This window comes from Chelonoidis abingdonii, chromosome 7, assembly GCF_003597395.2.
Source record: "Chelonoidis abingdonii isolate Lonesome George chromosome 7, CheloAbing_2.0, whole genome shotgun sequence".
NCBI classification, from domain to species: Eukaryota; Metazoa; Chordata; order Testudines; family Testudinidae; genus Chelonoidis; species Chelonoidis abingdonii.
The window spans coordinates 17,753,075-17,773,194 of NC_133775.1; positions in this window are offsets into that span (position 1 = coordinate 17,753,075).

The window sequence follows — 20,120 nt, forward strand, 5'->3', positions numbered from 1 at the left end:
TATCGATATAAAGGGCCTCGTTGTGTGGATGGGTGCAGCTTTAAATCGGTTTAATGCTGCTAAAATCAGTTTAAACGCATAGTGTAGACCAGGCTTCTGTAGCAGAGGCAGGAACAGACCCTGGCTCTCCTAATGTCCAGACCAGTGTCTCAGCCACTTTATCAATAAAATTACACCCGCGATGAATATGGTCCCTGGTGTTAAATGATCCGGAGTAGGAAAAGATGGGTTAATAGTAACCAGCGTTGTATAATTGCCCTTTTTCCCCAAGGTTATATCTACACTAAAATAAAACATTGGCAGGTGGCCCCTGTCAGCTGACTCAAGCTCACAGACCCCACAACAGGGGAGGGGCTCAGAGGCTGGGCTCCAGCCCAAGCCTGAATGTCTACACTGCAGTTGTATAGCCCCTTCACCTGAGCGCTGCGAGCCTGATTCAGTGGACATGGGAGAGCCATGGGCGTTTTATTCATTCTCCAGGTGACCCTTTAAAGTCCTGTACTGCAGTGTTGCACTACAGCATGTAGTATGTATTTCCAGCTATTGGTTGATTTGGGTTTTAATTAGAATTAATAGGCTATACTGATGATAAATATAATCAACTAGCTAATGCAGGGGTCTCCAACGCAAATGACCACGAGGGCCTCATGAAGGCTAGTTCATTGGCTCGGGGGCCACATCACTGACACACTCAACCCTGCTGACCCCAGCCCTGTCCCCACTCCACCCCTTCCATGAGACCCCACCTCTTCCCATCCCTTCCCTGCCCCCATTCCAACCCCTTTCCTGAAGTCCCCACCCCAACTCTGCCCCCTCCCTGCCCGCAGAAGGTGCATGAGGGTCTGGTGAGGGCTCAGGGCAGGGAGCTGAGGTGCAGCAGGGGTTGGGGTGCAGGCAGAGGGCTCAGGGTGCAGAAGGGCATGGGGTGCAGCAGGGGGCTCAAGGCAGGGAGTTGGGTTACAGGAGGGGTGTGAGATGTGGCAGGGGGCTCAGGGCAGGGGGTTGGGGTGCAGCAGGGGATTGAGGTTCAAGCAGGGGGCTCAGGTTAGGGAGCTGGGGTGCAGCAGGAGGTTGGGGTGCAGGCAGGGGGCTCAGGGCAGGGGGTTAAGGTGCAGGTAGGGGTCTCGGGGCAGGGAGTTGGGGTGCATCAGGGCATTAGGGTTCAGGCAAGGTGCTCAGGGAAGGGAGTTGGGGTGCAGCAGGGGGTTGGGTGCAGGCAGGGGGTTCAGGGCAGGAGATTGGGGTGAAGAAGGGGTGTGGGATGCAGCAGGTGGCACAGGGCATGGGGTTGGGGTGTGGGGTGCAGCAGGGGGCTCAGGGCAGGGAGTTGGGGGAGCGGGGTGCAGGAGGGCTTCGGGCTCCGGGGAAGCAGGCTGCCAGCCAGCTTTGCAAAAAGATTGAACTTTGGGGTGGAAAACCTACTTTATTAGCTAGAAAAGGTAACAATAAGGTTAGTTTACATTTTATTATTTTGTTTTATATTGTAACCATTTGTTTCCATCATTCTCTCTTGTTTCTAGTGGAGCATCTCTTTTTTCTTAAATAAACATCCTTTAGTTTTATTAGAAGTGCTCACAAGCGCTGTGTGTTACACAGGAGCAGTGGTTTACAGTGAAACGGGTAAACTGGCTACGTTGTTCCTTTGGGAGACAAGGATCTGGGATTTCTGTGAGTAGGTGGGGTCAGGGGCTGGATATAACAAGGGAACTTTTCAAGGGGACTCGGGGATGGGGTGCATCAATTGCAATGCAAAGACAGTGCTGCCATAGCCCAGAGGGCAGTGCTTGAGTGGCTGGTAGACTGGTGGTGCTAGGGAGCTAACACCCAGCTACCACAAGCAAGACTCCCTCACTCTGGAGGCAGGTGTAACAAGGTAGCTCCTATCACCCAGGTGTAGCATGAATTTTCATACTTGAAGGAAATACCAGATCAGATCACTGTGGTTAGTATATTGCACACTGGAAAGGCCACAGTACGGTCTTGATCCTTCAAGTCCTTCTGTCATGCACAGGAGGAAGCCCAAGGAGGTTGTTGCCTTCCAGTATGAATGTGTGAGCACCAGTGATATTAAGCACTCGGCTTAGTTCTCCTCACCGAATGTAAGTTAGCTTCATGCCCCATTCGTGTCCACTCTCGTATTCTCACAGGGTAAAAGAAGGGGAGGAATGTGGGTGCAGAATGGAGCTGTCTTAAAAGACATGACCTTAAGTGCCATTCTCAGCATCCCGATGAGGCAACGAGGTGTTACTTCTGTTCCTAGGCATTTGGTGGCTACACGGCAGCGGACTCATTAATGCCAGACCAGGTTCCCCATCCGGTTCTGCTCATCAGTCTTCCCTCCTCGCCCTGATTCATGCTGTACTCTGCGCCTGCACTGTGCAAGCTCAGGTCCTGGGTGGGAAAAATGATTCCTCCTCATTTGTTCCTGTGTAATAAACTCTTTATGGACAAAGCCCAAAGGAGCTGTTTCTGGTAGCTTAGCTATTTTTATAAGATGTTACACACGTGTTTGCTTCTGTGCTCAGCAGCTGCAGCCCTGGCATCATTTCAGTCATGTGTTGTCTCCTGGACATACATTGCAAAGTGAATTGTTATTAAGAAATGAGACTGCTAGCTCTGATAACAAGGCAATAACGTGGCTGAATGAACAACCAATTAGCCTAAAACCTCAGTAGCTTATTCAGAGAAGGGAAAGCTATCAACAGCAGACATGTTGGCTTCCAGGCTCTTTTCTCACCATTATTTGAGTAAAACAGAAACACTATAAGAGGTTCTGAACTTCATGAAAAATAATAAAACTGGTCAAATCAAGGAATAAATTTGGTAGGAAACTATGGAAAAGGTAAAGTTAATCAAGGCAGATGGAAGAAGCAATGGGATAGTGCTGTTTTTAAAGTGGAAATATATTGCCCTGGATTGTTGGAAGGTGATAGACCTCTAGATAACTGTAACCCATTACAGGGAACTTGTGTGTTTTCGTACTCGTGTCCTGTCATTGTCCACAGATCTGGGAAATGGAGAAACTGGAATTGGTCAGTGAAGGTTTTTCCCTCTCATCATTCAGATCTGGAAAAAGGTGAGCAGATTGAGCTCTTGAAATACAAAGTGGGCCAGATTCTCAGCATGCCTACACACTTCCCCCTTTATATCCATTCAGGCTTTGATTCATTGAAATCGATGAGAATCTTGTCTTTCTACTGACTTCAGTAGGCTTTTATTCAGATACATAAAGAAGTAAAGAAATTAGTTAACACAATTGTATCTTGCTTCTGCTATGTCAGAGCAGGGCTGCCCGGGAGAAGGAGGGGAGGCAAGTGGGGCAATTTGCCCTGGTATAGTATTCTATAGTATTGCAAATTCTTTTATGGGAGGGGCCCCTGAAATTGCTTTGCCCCAGGCCCCCTAAATCCTCTGGGCAGCCCTGTGTCAGAGGCCAATATAGCAATGTAATACAGCCAAACTTTGGCCTTTTAACTAAGAGACCAGTCTCTCTGGAATCAATGAAACCCCCAACTGCTAATTCCACAGAGTTATACCTACCTGCTTATGCAAAAAGTTAATTTGGCCCTCTGTCTAGTAGGAGAGAAACAACCCTGCTGCTCAGAGCCACCAGCCACAGAAATAGAAGGGAAAAAGAAAAATGAGGATGGTTTAGAAATGTAGCTAACACAAGAAATAAAAAAAAGAGAGAGTGTGACCTGTCTCGTATATTAAAACCTGTCAACATTTAAAACACGGCTTCTGTTGTCAAGGGCTAAGTTTTCATAAAGGCAATCCTCACAGCAGCAGTAAGCGGTTCTCCTTTCTATCTGATGTGTAAATAGAATTCTTCAGAGCACTCTATTTGGCTGACCATCATGATATTCAGCAAATATACAATGAGGGAAGCTGGGTTAAAAGTCCAAAAGTGGGTGAAGGTGTCATTAAAAGAGAGAAACAGCCTTGAACAACAGAGTTAAATGGATCAGACTCAGACATACATTTGGTTTTTCAAAAGGAGACGTACAATTGAAGGTAGGTGCAATTGCTTTAGTTTGCACACCATGGCAAATGGCTCGAGCTGCAGGAGACCTGGAACAGCATTGCAAGAGGAGTAATCTGTCTGTAGAGAATAACTGTTCTCAATGAATTTCAGTGTATTTGGTCTCAGTAGGCTCTTCTTCAATCAAAGTGATTTGAGTGTATCTGTTCTGACACCTTCCTTCCCTCTCTCTCACACCTTAAACTAATATTTAATGTGGACAGTGTGAGGAAAATCCAATTCACATTTTAAGTTTTGAGCTCCCTCACATCTTTTATGTGGAGAGACCTACATGATCTTGATGTATTCGCTGTAATGAGATTACCTTTCAAGACTCCAAGGACATAAAGAAATTAGTTGTGTTTAGTGACCTTATGCAGCAATAGCATCATCTTTTGGGCACTGACATTTATTCTTCTTTTCTGACACATGTACAGCTAGATTCTGACCTCTGTCCATACTGTCTGCCTCTGTCCTCGCTTCCTCTCCATGTCCTCTAAAGAGTTCGGTCATATTAAGACTTTCAAAGTTCCTTGCACAGTCAAATGGAGAAATTCCAAATTTAAAACCTGTTTACTACAAACCAAACCCAAGCCACCACCCAGTTGCATATATTCTGCCATTGTCCCTTGGGCCAGGTGTGGCCAATTGCAATGTTGGACTCACTGAATTCTTGGATGGAGGACTGCTGAGGAAAACATGGATGATGCAGTGATGGTGGTGATGTCAGTAGTGGTCCTCTTTCCCTGAGTGCATGCACCAATACAGTATTAGCGAGCACTGTGCACTCACAAATCTGTCTTCTGACTGTGTTGAAACTGAAGTCCAGACCATAAACATCCCACAGCACTTTACAAGGAAAAGAAGTGTTAATCTAAACTGCAGAAATTCCAACTTGGGTGATTAATGTTGCTTACTCTAACCCCATCCTAATCTGCAGTATCCCACCCTGATGGTGGCTGCATTTCAATAGTCAGTGATATGAACCCTACATAAATAATCTGTAGAGTATTGGAATGAAAGATATTAAATAAATGAACAAAATATTATTATGCTGTTGTGATAATGTGAGGGAGCTGTATATGTACAACTTATGAATTCTGGTTGTCCTTATGATCTGTATGTATAACTTCACTCTCCATGTGTAATAACTAGCCATGGTCTGATAACCCCCTGCACCAGCCCTGAGCCCCCTCCCCGCACCCCTTTCCTCACCCCAGTCCTGCCCTAGCCCGAGTTCCCCCCTGCATCCCAACCTCCTGCTCCAGCCCTAAGCCCCATCCCGCACCCAAACTCCCTCTCAGAGCCAGCACCCCTCCTTCACCTAACCACCCTCATCCTGGCCCCACCCACGAGCCCATACTCCCAGCCAGAGCCTGCACCTCCTCCTGCACTCCAACCGCTTGCCCCCAGCCCACTGAAAAGTAAGTGAGGGTGGGGGAGAGCGAGCGACAGAGGAATGGGGGATGGAGTGAGTGGGGGCAGGGCCTAGAGAAGGGGTGGGCAGGGGTGGGGCCTCAGGGCACAAGTGTCGGTTTTGTGCGATTAGAAGTTGCAACCCTAGAGAAGTGTGACACAGCAAAGTGGACCTGGATCCTTAAAGGACACTGTCCAAATCATGCTCCAGAAGGTAAGGAAACTTGGCCAGGTATTTGTAAGCAGGTATGTAGGAAGGTGTTCTCAAGGGATTAACTGGTTACTCCTAGGGCTGGTCTACACTAGGGGGGGATCGATCTAAGATACGCAACTTCAGCTACATGAATAGCGTAGCTGAAGTCGAAGTATCTTAGATCGAGTTACCCTACCATCCTCACGACGCGGGATCGACGTCCACGGCTCCTCCTGTTGACTCCGCTACCACTGTTCGTGTGTTGGTGGAGTTCCGGAGTTGACAGGGAGCATGTTCAGGGATTGATATATCGCGTCTAGAGAGAAGCGATATAATCGATCCTGAGAAATCGATTGCTACCTGCTGATACGGCCGGTAGTGAAGACGTACCCCATATTACTCCCTTACTTCCTGTTTAAGTAGTGGGTGCCCCTGTCATAAAAGATAGCTAAGGGTTAATGTTTCTTTTACCTTAAAGGGTTGAACACCTGACCAGAGGACCAATCAGGAAACAAGATTTTTCAAATCTCAGGGAGGGAATTTTTTGGGTGTGTGTCCTTTTCTGTGTCTCTGTTGCTCTCTTGCTCTGAGAGTGATCTCTCTATCTCCAGACTTTTTACCTCTGTTCTCCAGTTGTAAGTACAGGTATAGAGCAATATAGGTTTTTATATTGTTTTTGTATTTACATGTGTGTAGTTTTGCTGGAATGTTTTAAATTGTATTTCTTTTTGGATAAGGCTGTTTACTTTTTTTCTTTTAAGCCATTAATCTTGTATATTGACACCTTGATACAGAGCCATTTTTATGTCTTTCTTTCTTTTTATATAAAGCTTTCTTTTTAAGACCTGTTGGATTTTTTCCTAGTGGGGACTCAAGGGGATTGAGCCTGCAGCTCACCAGGAAATTGGTGGGAGGGAAAAGAAGGAGGGGGAGAGGTAAATTGTCCTCCCTGTTTTGTAATTCAAGGAGTTTAAGTACAAGTAATCTTCCAGGGTAACCCAGGGAGGGGAAGCCTGGGAGGAGGTAAAGAGGGAGAAGGGAAGTGGGTTATTTCCCTTTGTTATGAGACTCAGGGCATCTGAGTCTTGGGGTCCCCAGGGAAGGTTTTGGGGAGACCAGAGTGAGTCAGACACTGGAATTTCTGGCTGGTGGCAGCACTATCAGATCCAAGCTGGTAATTAAGCTTGGAGGGTTCATGCAGGCACCCACATTTTGGATGCTAAGGTTCAGAATTGGGACTTATGCTTTATGATAGCCCCCACACTTTGTTTGTTATGTAGTTGAATAAAGCAGCACATTCCCATTATGCAGTAGTGTGTTTCTTATGTACTGAGCAGTCCCTTTACAAAAGGTGTTTCTTGTTTTGCTTAGATCAGTATAGATCTTGTGCTATCTAATGAGTAATTGTTTTAAAAACCCTATGCAAATCTTGGGACTGTTCACCTTAACTATCATATGAACCTGAAGAGCTAAACTGTATGAAGTACCTTACTGAGGAGTTGACTGGTTTCAAGATAGTTCCTGAAGAGTTTATGTACAGAAATGAGGTAATAACTTTCTACTACTTCGTGTGGCTGCAGCCTGCTACTGCTCTGTGCTGGGCTTCTTTGTTTCTGCCCCAGGAGGAGCATGTCTCAGGAAATCAAAGTCTGCAGAGTGAACAGGAACTGTGGCATCTCTCTGCTTCCTGGAGGACTTACTCTACAGTACGTTTTTCTTTTTTTAGATACCTTTTTTAAATTTCCTGACAACTAAAACACCATTAAACTATCAAACTTTTGCAAATACAACAGCTGACTTAAACACAACCCAAACATGTCTTGATCAGTCTCTTAAGGCATTTCAGCAACCTTCCCATTCTGCTGTATTGCAAACCTTTTTTTGTCTGAAACACACTATTCAGTCTCATAGTCAATAACAGGGTCAGTTTGTAGATTGCTTTCAGCTTGTATGTCTGCTCTCATTTCACTTGTCTTGGCTAAGTTGTCAGGTATCTTGAGCAGATGCTTACAATTCCTTCATAAGATTTTGCCTTCATCTGCAATCACTAAATGTGAGCAAGGCGCTTCTTCTTTGATCACTGTAGCTTTCACTGGCCAGTGCCAAATGCTCACTGAATCTTTGCTTTTAACTGTGGAAGATGTCCTGCTCCTTTACTGTAGTATGTGATGTGAGTATACTTTCCAAGTCTTTTCCTTACTACCACACTCCCATCAGTTATCCTTTGGTTTTTGTCCCATACCTGGTAATTGAGCATTTATATGTAGGCTTTGGAGGTTTATATCAGTAAACATTGGTAAATGGCTATTTCACTGGACACACACAAACTGATGAAAAAATATTTCCATTAATAATTATCCAAATAAACAACCTGAGAAAAATGCTGCTTGAGAACTTATTAAAGTTTGCTTTAGAAATATTTATTTGTATATTTTGACATGTGATGTTGACAAATTGTGCTTTAATGGTTATAAAGCTTTAACTTTTTGAATCGCAACATCTAGTGCCATTAACTGTTGTCTGATTCCCCCATAATTTCCTGTGAAAAATTAAATAAACATGTTAAAAGCATAAAACCCATAATTTTGTACAACTCTGGAAGAATTAAAATTGATAAAAATAGAAAAAATACTTAAAAATAAACACTGATATTATGTGTTAAAATTATATTTAAAAAACTGAATTCCGCCAAGCCTATCTGTACATCTGGCATAGAGGCTGAATTCTCAGAGCTGATGGCAGGGTGACGTGCATTGCTGTACAACCATTTCAGTGGCCCTGTACAGCCTTTTCAGTGTTGGCTCTCTCATTGGGCTTTCCACTACATTGTCTGATGAGAAATCTGGTGTCAAGCTAAGCCCTTTATTATGAACAGGAACAATGTATAGCACTGAGGTTACAAAACTTTCTGCTGGTCTGTGTTCCTGCAGCCTGTGACTGTCCTGAGCTGGGCTTCTTCTTCGGTTCAAATGCTGCCCCAGCAGCAAGTGTGTCCCAGGAAATAGAAGACAGCATCTAGAGCAGGGGTAGGCAACCTATGGCACATGTGCTGAACGTGGCACACAAGCTGATTTTCAATGGCACTCACACTGCCCGAGTCCTGGCCACCAGTCCAGGGGGGCTCTGCATTTTAAATGAAGCTTCTTAAACATTTAAAAAACCTTATTTACTTTACATATGACAATAGTTTCATTATATATTATAGACTTACTGAAAGAGACCTTCTAAAAATGTTAAAATGTATTAGTGACATGCAAAACCTTAAATGAGAGTGAATAAATGAAGACTCAGCGCACCACTTCTGAAAGGTTGCCGACCCCTGATCTAGAGTGTACAGGAAGTGTGATATCTCTGCACATCCTGGAGGTCTTTCTTACTCAATAGCACTGTCAAGGTATGATTCCCCACTCTGAACCTTAGCGTCCAAAAGTTGGGGTACCTGCATGAACCCCCTCTGAGCTTAATTACTAGCTTAGAAATGACAGAGCTGCCACCACCCAAAAATATAGTGTTTTCGGGCACTTTCTGGCCCCCAAACCCTTCCCTGGGGACCCCCAGACCCAAACCCCTTGGATCTCAAAACAAAGGGAAATAAACCATTCCCCTCCTTTCTTCCTCCCAGTTTCTCCCCTCCCTGGGTAGCACTGGGAGATCCCTGTGATTCAACTCCTTGAATCTTAAAACAGAGAGGAAATTCACCTTCCCCCCCCTTCTCTCCCCCTCCCAGACTCTCCCTGAGAGAGAGACAGTGATCCTAACACAGAGAGAAATAAGGCTTTTCCTCCTTCCTTCTCTCCTTTCTCCCACCAATTCCCTGGTGAGTGCAGACTCCCTCCCCTTGGGTCTCACACAAGAATAAAAAAACAATCAGGTTCTTAAAAAGAAAAACTTTCAATAAAAGAAAGAAAAAAGTAAAAATTGTCTCTGTAAAATCAAGATGGAAAATGTTACAGGGTCTTTCAGCTTATAGACACTAGAGACAATCCTTCCCCCAGCACAAATACACGTTGCAGCAACAGAGATACAATCCTTCCAGCAAAATACACATTTACAAAATAAGAAAACAATTAAAAGACTAACCCGCCTTTCTAACTGGTACTTGCTAAATTGAACAGAAGAGGCTGTTTCAGAAACTTGGAGATATCTGCTTACATGTCTGGTCCCTCTCAGAACCCAGAGAGAACAAAGAAAACCCCAAAAAGCACAGACAAAGGCTTTCCTCCACCGAGATTTGAAAGTATCTTGTCTCCTGATTGGTCCTCTGGTCAGGTGTTCCAGGTTTACTGACCTAGTTAACCCTTTACAGGTAAAATAGACATTAACTCTTAACCATCTGTTTATGACAAGCACACTGTAAACCAGAGTACCCACACAGTTGGCACTCTGGGAAAGCATGTGCATAAGCAGCTGGGGAGCTTGGGGGAGGTGTCATGAGTCTCAGGGCCTAGGCAATTGGACTGTAGGGGTCTCAGCTCTCAGAAGGGGTTGAGAGTAATAGGATCTGCACCCTGAGAGTGTGCCCTGAAAGCCAGAGGCAATGTCTGGACTCTGCTAAGACTCAGGAAAGCTTAAAAGCAAATGGGTTCAGTATGAGGGACCCACACAGCGGTGTGGTGACTGTCCAGAAGGGGGAACTTGAGCAGGGCTGTGACAGCTGTGGAAGGTTGATTTTTGTTTGTTTTTAACTTATGAATCCATCCTGCCCCATTAAAGATTAACAGGAAAATAGTTACAGTCTGTGAGAGTGAGTGCCTAAAGTCAGAATACAGCCTGAAACCTTCATTAGTCTAAGGAACAGTGAGTGGAGTCTATTGCTTTCACCCTTTGATCTCGCTCCATCCAGAAAGACCCAGGATCCAGGATTCATACTATACAGGCTCGGATGGGCATCTATTATATATCAGATTTCTGCTATCTGTGTAGCACATTTCTGGGGAGACCAGATACTTTGTCATCCCTGGATGAGATTGTTCAGGAGGGTTTTATTAGGTGGGCAGAGGAGCAGGTGCTATTTGAAGCTTTAGACAATTTCAGTAGCTAGTGGAAAGATAGTTAAGGTCTGTCAGCAGGGTAGGACATGCTGGGTCCCTAAATTAATCTTTCAGGTTGGTCGTGGCAGAGGAAATAAGGCAGTGATAGAAGGCCAGCTAACTAGAGAAGTTATAGGTACATGCTCAGAGAGGATATTTACATATAAGGAGCCCCAATATAGTGGTTCAATCTCTACCTATGTGTGGACTCATCCATTGAAAGTCTCTTTTGTTACAGGGTGGTACTTTTGAGCAGGGATTTGGAGCAATCAAATATTTGAATTGCTCCTCTCCAGCTCCGCTCCGGCACCAAAAATGACCTCTCCAGGTCCGCTTCGACTCCGCTCCGCGCTCTGACTCAAATTAATTTTTAACTAAATAAAAAAGTGCATACTGTAATTTTGAAAAAACATTATTTTTATTCAGACTTTTAAAACAATTTAAATGTCATCAACAATGATACAAACTAGAATCATTCATCATTCATTCTGTAAAAAATTATTGCAGCAATCAAGTCATCTTTCATAGCCTGCTGCAAATAATTTAAAATTAACTTTAAAGCCAAAAACAGTCGCTCTACACTAACTTGAGTTGTTGGCATACTCAAAGCAATTCTACAGGCAGCCTGAATGTGGTGTGAGTAGCTGTGAATGGCCTCAAAAACAGACTTAACATTTAGCCTACCAATAGACTCCATCGCCTCACAATCTTCCCAAAAGTTTCTCTCGAATAATGCTTTCCTTACAGTTATGAATCGCAGAAACTGGCTGGCATCTTTCTTGTTTATCCAATTCATTTTCGAAGGTATCATCTTCTGAAGAATTGATGCTTGAATTATCTCCATTTCCCTTTGATGGATGAAGATATCTCAGGGATGGACACTCAAACAAGTTCAGAGTGGAGACAGAAGTTTGAGAACAGCCTGCTATTTCTGAAGGATGTGAACTTTCCAAAACCGCAAATTCAATTGTTGATGACTCCTTTTGTTGTGTTTTGTTTTCTTCAACCTCTTTTGCCGAGTCCAAATTTAGCAATAGATTTTGTTTTTCGAGTTGTCAAGCAACATCAACATCCTTTGCCTTTGGTGTTTCCCTTGAGGTAAGAAGAATCGGATACCGTGGGTCAACATAAACTCCAGCAAGGAAAAGAATATTGTCAAAAAGCTTCTCTTTGCATTTTTGCATGGAGGATAGAATTCCTTCTGCAATTTGTCCACCATTTTCTTGCAAGAATTATGACAGTTTTCACCATTCCTTCATTAAAACTCTTGGGGTTACATCGACAGCTTGAAGATTCATGGTTGTTTGATTTGGCTTTGCCAAGAGGTCTCAAGGGTTCTTCACTTCATCCCATTCAGCTTTTGTTAACTTGAGTTCTCTTGTTCCAGCAGCAGCCACTTGTTCACAGTAAGATTGAAAAATGAGAAGATGATCAATCATTGCAAGTGTTGAACCCCAGTGAGTCACAGTATCCAATGATTGAGTTACCCCGTGTAGATCAAGCAGAACACTTTGAATACTTGGGGTTCATAGTTTGATGACTTATCGAATTTTTGCCAGAAATTTCTTTTCATGTTCTTTGTTCAGTCCATCCCAGATTGCCAATTGAAGAGTGTGAATACCACACCTCATCAGTTGGACTTTTGAGTCATCCTCATGAAGCCATGTTGGAAGTATGAGGCTAGGGTCATTAACCCATTGCGCAGCAGCATCCATGTTGAGTTCGATTTTATTCCTTTAGTTCCATCATCAGGCAAAATAGCTTCAGTTCTGTCCACATCCCTGTTCTCAGAGGTAGAAATGGTTTCATTTTCCTTGCTGAAATTTTTGACAGCACACGTCATGTTTGCTGCATTGTCAATGCAGATGCTCAGCACTTGCATTTCACTGATCCCAAATGTTTCTAAAATAGCTCCTAGCTGACTTTTCACGTATGAAGAATTGTGACGCTCTTCAGTGTCAATTATGTCCAAAGTTTTTACCACAGCTTTATCTTTTCCTTCTTCATAGTACTGAGCATTGATTGCAAGGAAATTTCTGTTTCCATGGGTTGCTGCATCCATTTTCAGGTAGCACCATTTTTGCTTCAAAGCTTTCTTGAGCTCTTCGCGACCAGACTCAGCTGTGCTGACAACTAAATGACGAACCGCATGATGCCCCATCGAAACGCCAAGCTGCCGACCCATTTTACCTGCAATTTTTTTGAATCCTTTGTTCTTTAGCCTGAAGGGTAGTGAGCAGTGTTGAACTCAAGCAAACCATTTGCATCAGCCCTTCACGGAAAGTATTGGCATCCATGGTGACTGTAACCTTTGAGGACTTCAAATATGAGTCAAGTTTTGTTTGCTCAATTTTGGGTTTCTTTTCAGATGAAGCGCCGCAAAAAATCTTTTCTCCAGGAATTTTCAAAGAGCCAGATGAATGTCATTTAGCTGCATCAGCTTTCTGTTTTGCCTCATCTTCCTGGTCCTTTTTTGTAACCAAAGCCACATAGTTTTCAGGATAGTTATATTTTACACTCCGCCAAAGGTTGAAACTATTCATGGCACTTGCTTCACTTGTCTTGAAGCTACATGGTTTGAGCTCGCCATTCACTTTCTTTTCCAACTTGCACATTGCCGATTTCTTCCTTCCTTTTCCCAAAAGCCCAAATTTGGGCTTTTCAAATTCAAAAGTAAAGACGTCGTTGAGATCCTTTTCCGTAAATCAGCTATCAGTCATGGAGGCCAGAGTTGATTTTTTTGTTGAAGCCATGGCCAAATCTTCTTGTGCTGCTACCGCATCCAAATGTTTCTTGTTATGATCTTTGAAAAGCAATGAACAAAAGTATTACATTTTTTTAATAATGTACCTGCTTGTGATATCTTAACCACTTCAGGTACTTCGAATTTATTTTGGATTTTCTGGACAAAAATGATCACATTTTCTTTTCACACAAAATTATTATTAAAGTATATGTTAATATTTTAATATGTTTCTTGCAGTTTAATGAAGTAAGAAGTATTTTAATATACATAATTAATATAAATTTGTATTTATAAATTGCAAGTTAGTTTTTCTTATGAAATTTTGTGGTAAAAATATTCAAAACATTTTCCAAGTTTTTAATTAATATCTCAAAAACGCTTTAATATAGATATATCAATGAAATTTGGTATGTGCCATAGCTTTAGTACATGCTATCGCTGTTCTACAACATTAATTGTTGGGAAGTAACGAGGCTACACATTACTAGGTTGAAAATACATAATAAACTTTAACGGGAAAGCAGATTCAAATTGCATGCACAGTCCTTTTAGTAAAGAGAGCAAATTTTCAGAAATGTGTTTTTCCTTCATCAGTCCGAATAGATTATACAAGAGAGAGCAAATAACAGGTTTTATCTTGTATAATGTTTCCAGTCTGAAGAAGGAAAAACTTATTTCCAAAAATTTGCTCTCTTTACTAAAAGGAATGTGCTTGCAATTTGAATCTGCTTTCCCATTAAAGTTTATTTCCAATGTTCTATCATACAACATCATTCAAATAAAATTATTTAAACTACAGTTGTCGTGAACCATACATTTTAAACATAATAATAAATAATAACCAAAAATTATTAACTTATTATGGAACATAATATTAGGCAGTCGACGACAAACCTTTCTTGAAATATGAAATAAAAATGACCAACTGTGAGTTTGGGATGCCTATGGTTTAAATAATTTTGGATCATGTAATGTGGTAGCACATACTAATACTAAGACAGAGACATAATTTCATTACTTTATATTAAAGTGTTTTTGAGATATTAATCAGAAATTAACTTTTCATCACCTCCTTGAAGGGACTGTAGCTCACTTAGGGAGAATTTTAGGACAAGTGTTCACAGAAATATTTTTTCTTAAAATGACTTAAGGATTCACCCCCAAAGTTGTGTTGGACATTTTCCAATCGCTCTGGATATATCACAAAAATCACTCCTAATTTATGCAAAAATGTTTACTGTATATTTATATGTCTGCTGCACGTGACTTTTTGAGTAAATTTAAAATTACAAACAATGCTACCAAAAGACCATTGAACAAATGACATACATATAAAATAAGTCAAGTCCCCAGAGTGATATGGGAACATGTACAAATGAACAAATGTAACCCTTCTGCCCCTCTGAGTTGGCAGCAACACGGGCCGGGTTCAATATCCAGGGGTTCCGTTTCAATAACACAATGCAAAACCGGCTCAAGCCCCCACCCAGTGACCTGGGACAATTACATACATACCACCCCCCCGGGCTCCTCTAGGAGGCAATACTTCCCCACTCACAAGCATGGAGTCTGAGTGTAGCAAAATCCTTTTAATAAAGGAGGGAAACAATGCGGCATCACACTGGAGAAACACCACAAACAGGATTATAAGACAAACCATAAGCAAAAACCCACCTCCAAGTACATTTGGCAATGTCCTTTCCCCCTTAGGGTCTTAATCCAAATCACCCCAAATTCCAACAACCCAAAAGTCTCTGGTCAGTGCCACCCAGAGTCAAAGTTTATCTGCAGAGTTTTACCCCCCAGCCTGGTGGAAATGGGAGGGGGGGAACCTTATGTGGGCCAGGGCCAACTGTTCTGCCTCTCTGTGGATTCTGCTGCAGCCTTCACCACGACCAGCTCCACTACACCCACTGTGCCGCTCCTCCAGCCGACCCGTGAGCCACTCCGTGAGCCACTCCAGCCTTCGCCGCAAACTACTCCACTCGCTTACTGTTCCATGGGCTGCTCCAACATGCTGCAACTGCTCCACTCTGCCAGCCGCTTAGCAATAGATCTTCAGGCTCCCCACTAGTAAACACAGCACTCAGTGATCTCTGCTCTGTAAGCTTAGCTCTTTAGTGATTTCAGCTTGTAGTAGGGGAGCCCTGGTGCTGGTGCACCATTGACCCAACGTGAATCAGCTCAGCAGCCTCTAGATGGACTCCTAATGGAATCAAAATAGCTCTACTCTTCAACAGTGGAGAGAGAAGGATGTGCAATTGGTGTGCTAGGCCTCAAAAAGGAGGGCCCATATCATCAACTACACACACAAGCCCCCAACCTCTCATTCAATGGTTTTGGCACCCATGTCCCTTGTCTAGCAAGTGCTATTTAATTGATATTGAGACATCTCTGTGATAAAGCAGTCTCATAGTTCCTCATTCACATTATCAGGGTGACAACACTTTATTCCTCCTGCCCCAATAACAAAGAAATTGGGGATCCCAGAGCTGTCAAAATAACCATCCCAGACTGCCAGGGGCTATGCTAGATGGGGTGGGTATGCCAATGCAAATACCTAAAATTCCTTTCCACACTCCCCATAATTCACCACTAGATGTCAGGGTAGAGCTCATCCTGCTTACACAAATGTACCCGTAATGGGCCCCGTGTGAGAAATAAGCTTAAGTGGTTAATATCTCTTGCAATATCTTAATATATTAATAAACAAAAACATTATTTTTTTTGCAATATACCTGTTTGTGATATCTTAAATGTTGCGTTTTGCATCACATTTTTCTGTAATTGCAGCACTCAGCACGTCTCGTTGATCAACCCTTACAAAAGAAGTATCAAGCCATACTAATCTAACTAGCTAACTAATCTATTTGAGTATGAACTCACCTAACCTTGGCACAAGGGTGGGAGCAGTCTGCGGTGTTGCCGGATGTCTGATAATTATCTGATGCTTTAATAAAACATATCTCCAAAAAACTTTGTAATTTTGTATCTGTACATTAAATCTTGATTTCAGCTGAAGTGAGAATAACTGTGACATATAACATAAAGTGGTAATGTAGATGTTAATATCAATTGTTATACAATCTGAAACTTTTTGGCACCTTTAGGACTTTTTTGCTAAATATCATTCATTTTGGATTGAAAATGAAAAAAAAAATGGAGCAGTGGAGCAGTCAAGATTTTCTGTGCTCCGGCTCTGCTCCAGCTCTGGGCAAAAACCTGCAGCTCCACTGCTCCGGGCTCCAGCTCCGGGCTCCGCTCCAAAACCCTGCTTTTGAGAACACTTTTTTCAAAATCTTTAAGGGTGACAAAGAATAATGGTTGATTTCCGCTTCTGGCTGACTGTGGGAGGGGAAAGAAAAGACACTGGTTGCAAGATGAATTTCTGAATGCCCTTCCTTCCCGGAGCTAGACTGTAGCTTGTACTATTCACCTACATAAGGGGGTGAGTAAGAGTGATAACACCCATTCTATCACTCTAGAACTACCTTATGTCCAGGCACACAGGAGAAGTTACTTGCCTTCTGGAGGAGGTGAGCAGAGAGGAACACAGGGGGTCTTGGGTCCACCCCCACTTGCTGGCCAGAGTAGGGAAGGGAATAGTGATTTACTGCTGGTTTAGCAGGGTAGCAAGGAATTGCTTCAAAGGCAAGTCTTTGATGGCTCTCATGGTTACCCCTGCAGTGAAGCAGGCTAAGCACTATCCCTTGTTCAGGGCCATGCCTAAAGTCACAATGGAGCCTTAAATACTGTTGGTGAACACGTGCAGATATCCAGGGGATTTCATGTTTGGCAATCCTCTGTGAATGCTCTTAAACTTTAGTTTCTCTTTAGGATAAATTTAGGACTCCAAATAATTCCCAAGATTTGTGTGTTTAAAAGCTGAGCAGTAGGGAGTCGGTGTCTTTACAAGACATGTACACGATATATAATGAAGCATGTTCATTTCTCTTGTTTGCGTTTGCCCAGCTGCAAAGATGTAAAATTCCAAAGAATAAAATTCTTCAGATATTATCCATTTTAATGCAGGGAGTTACTGCTCAGGCAAAGTTTGCCCACTGAATTACAAAAGTTTATGATAAAGTATGAGGGACATTTTGCTGCCTATCTAGATGGAAAACTATGTTTTAAAACTTTCAGAGCTATAGATGAGTATTTCTTTACCAAACTATGGATTCTTAAAACTGATCATGAAACCAGACAGCCTTTAAAAAAAAAAATTGCTCCACCACAAGAGTTACTGCGTGAAATTCTATGGCCTGTGTAATGCAGGAAGTTGAACTAGATGATCATAATGATCTCTTCGGTTCTTAAAATCTATTAATCTGATCCTTGCATTATAGTTGGTCCCAGGGCAATCATTTCAATTTTAAAGCACATATTCTTTAAAGATGACTGGAAGAGGCGGGAAAAAATTTTGGGCCCTCTTTTGCTTCTTTACAATCTCCAAAGACTTGATGGGTGGTCTTTAAAAGATCTATTTTGTTTTTTTACATTAGAATTTTCAGGAGGATTTGGTCTTATTGTCTTTCTTTTAGCTGGAGCACTCATTGGAGGCCTTAGTAATGGTGGTCAGCCTTAAAAAGTTTCTTCCAGTTTGAAAGATTCTAACAGTGTGAAGACATTTACTGTACTTAAAATGAAGACTATCACGGGAACTAGGAACGTTCCTTGAAATTGAACAAACTTTTCAAGTGTGACTGCTGCATGCGGTGTATGAGCTTCTCAGACCTCTTGAAAGGGCAGGGTGTTGAATCCTTAATGGTATTTTTTCTTCTGATTGTTTCTCAGATAGTTAAGGTAGGATAACAAAAGACAAACAAAAAACAAAGTGTTGAGCAATCTGAATAAAAATAACTTCCCTTCTGAATTAATTAGGTTATACTTACATGATATCTTTGATATCATCATCCTGTCAGAGTAATCCAGGAAAAATAGGGTAAACAAAACCTGAATTTCTAATGCAGAAAAGAAACTAACTAACTAAACTTGCGTGGGTTCTTTTCTTGTATCATGAAGAACCCTATGTGGATAGATGAGCTAGAAACATGTCAGAACTGCAAAGCTCAGAACCAGATTTTAACCTGCCCATAGCTTTGGGGGTGTTCAGATCTGAGGTTTCATGTTTTGGCTTGGGCTGATCTGTAATGCAAATAATCACAACAAAGTGGAGTGGTTTGCAGCTGCTGCATATTTGCTCAACCTGTAATAAATCAGTTTACTATCTCTGTTAAAGTGGGAGATCAGCCCCCCAAGCTGGTGCGGGGTTCAATGAAGGAAGAAGGTTTCCCTGCAGTGGTGGGAGTGGACCTGAGGTGGGAGTTGGTCACCCCTTGGGACAGGAGCAGATCCCTCTCCTGGCAAAGTGGCTTCTGGAATTTGGCACTAGTTGGCATGGTTGTATGGCTGTGATGGTGTTTGCAGACTCATCTAGGCTCCTTTCCCAAACTCAGGGTAGACTGTGGGTGAGGCCAGAGAATATAGCACTGTGGATATCCTGTTGCTTGTTACCACATGATGGGGTGGGGGCTGCAGAATTCTGCTTCAGCCCTTGTTGCCTCCGTGGAGTGACTGACTCTGCAGCTATTCTGTGACTTCAGGTGGAAGATTCCTCCCCTGTTCAGTCATCTCAGATTGGCCCTTAGTGCAGAAGCTCTGAATTCCTCCTTAGTGGTGGAATGCTCTGTATGCGGGCAATAGCATTATTTTAACTGGACATTGGGACGGATGAAAGGTGGTCACTTGGCTAAAGCTCCAGCTATGGGGTGTATTATGTGAACTCCGGGTTCCAATCCTGCGCTGTCCCTGAAGCCGCATGCTAGATAAAATACAGAAATGTAACCAAAAAAACCTCTTGTGTAAATTCTGCTCTCAGTTACCTCAGGGTAAATGTAATGTTACTCGAGATTTACACCAGAGCCTCTGAGAGTAGAACCAGATACTTTAAAAGCATTAAACACTGCAGAAAGAACAATTTAATCTCCTTCCCACTCTTACTGGATGGTCACAGGCACTTGGCCTTCAGCTGTGTAGTTCACAGAACATCTGAGACAGGCTAGCATCTGCCAGAACCACACACCTTGCTGTGTGTTAGTGCTCTTAAGTGCAAGAGGAGCTCACTGCATGAAAGCCAGTTCAATCGCCCCCTCGAGAGGAACAGCCTATTATGTCTGTAATGCATAAAAACATTTTCTGCTCTTGTGTGTTCTCTCTGTTGACTTAAGGAGAGAGAGCTGAGAGGAAGGGTTTGCTAAGTCTAGCTGACTCTGGCCTCCCAGCCCTGCAAACTTTGGGGAGATGGGAGAGAACGTGGAATTTAAAGTTGAAAACAATGCTTTGTGATCTTTAGTTTTGCTTTACTCACAGTTGAGAGAAAGGAGGATGAAGAGGAAAGGAGGCCATGTGAATTACGCTCCCAGAGAAAGATTTTGCCATCCTATCTGTAGTTAATTGCTCCACAAAGCCCAAGCATGGTTTGTTCATGATGCCTACAAAGAGACTGTGGTTGCTAGGACAGCCATGGCATGGGAAGTTGTAGTGGCTGCAGCTTGGCTGCTCTCCTTCACACCTAGATGTATGTCCCAGTGGGTCTGTGCAGTGTATTCAGTGGGTGTGGTGCCACCATGCCCCATTTCCACATTCCAGTACAAAGCTGCCACAGTGCTTTGTTCTACAGCTGACAGTATTATTCAACATCCCCTGTGTAGACTC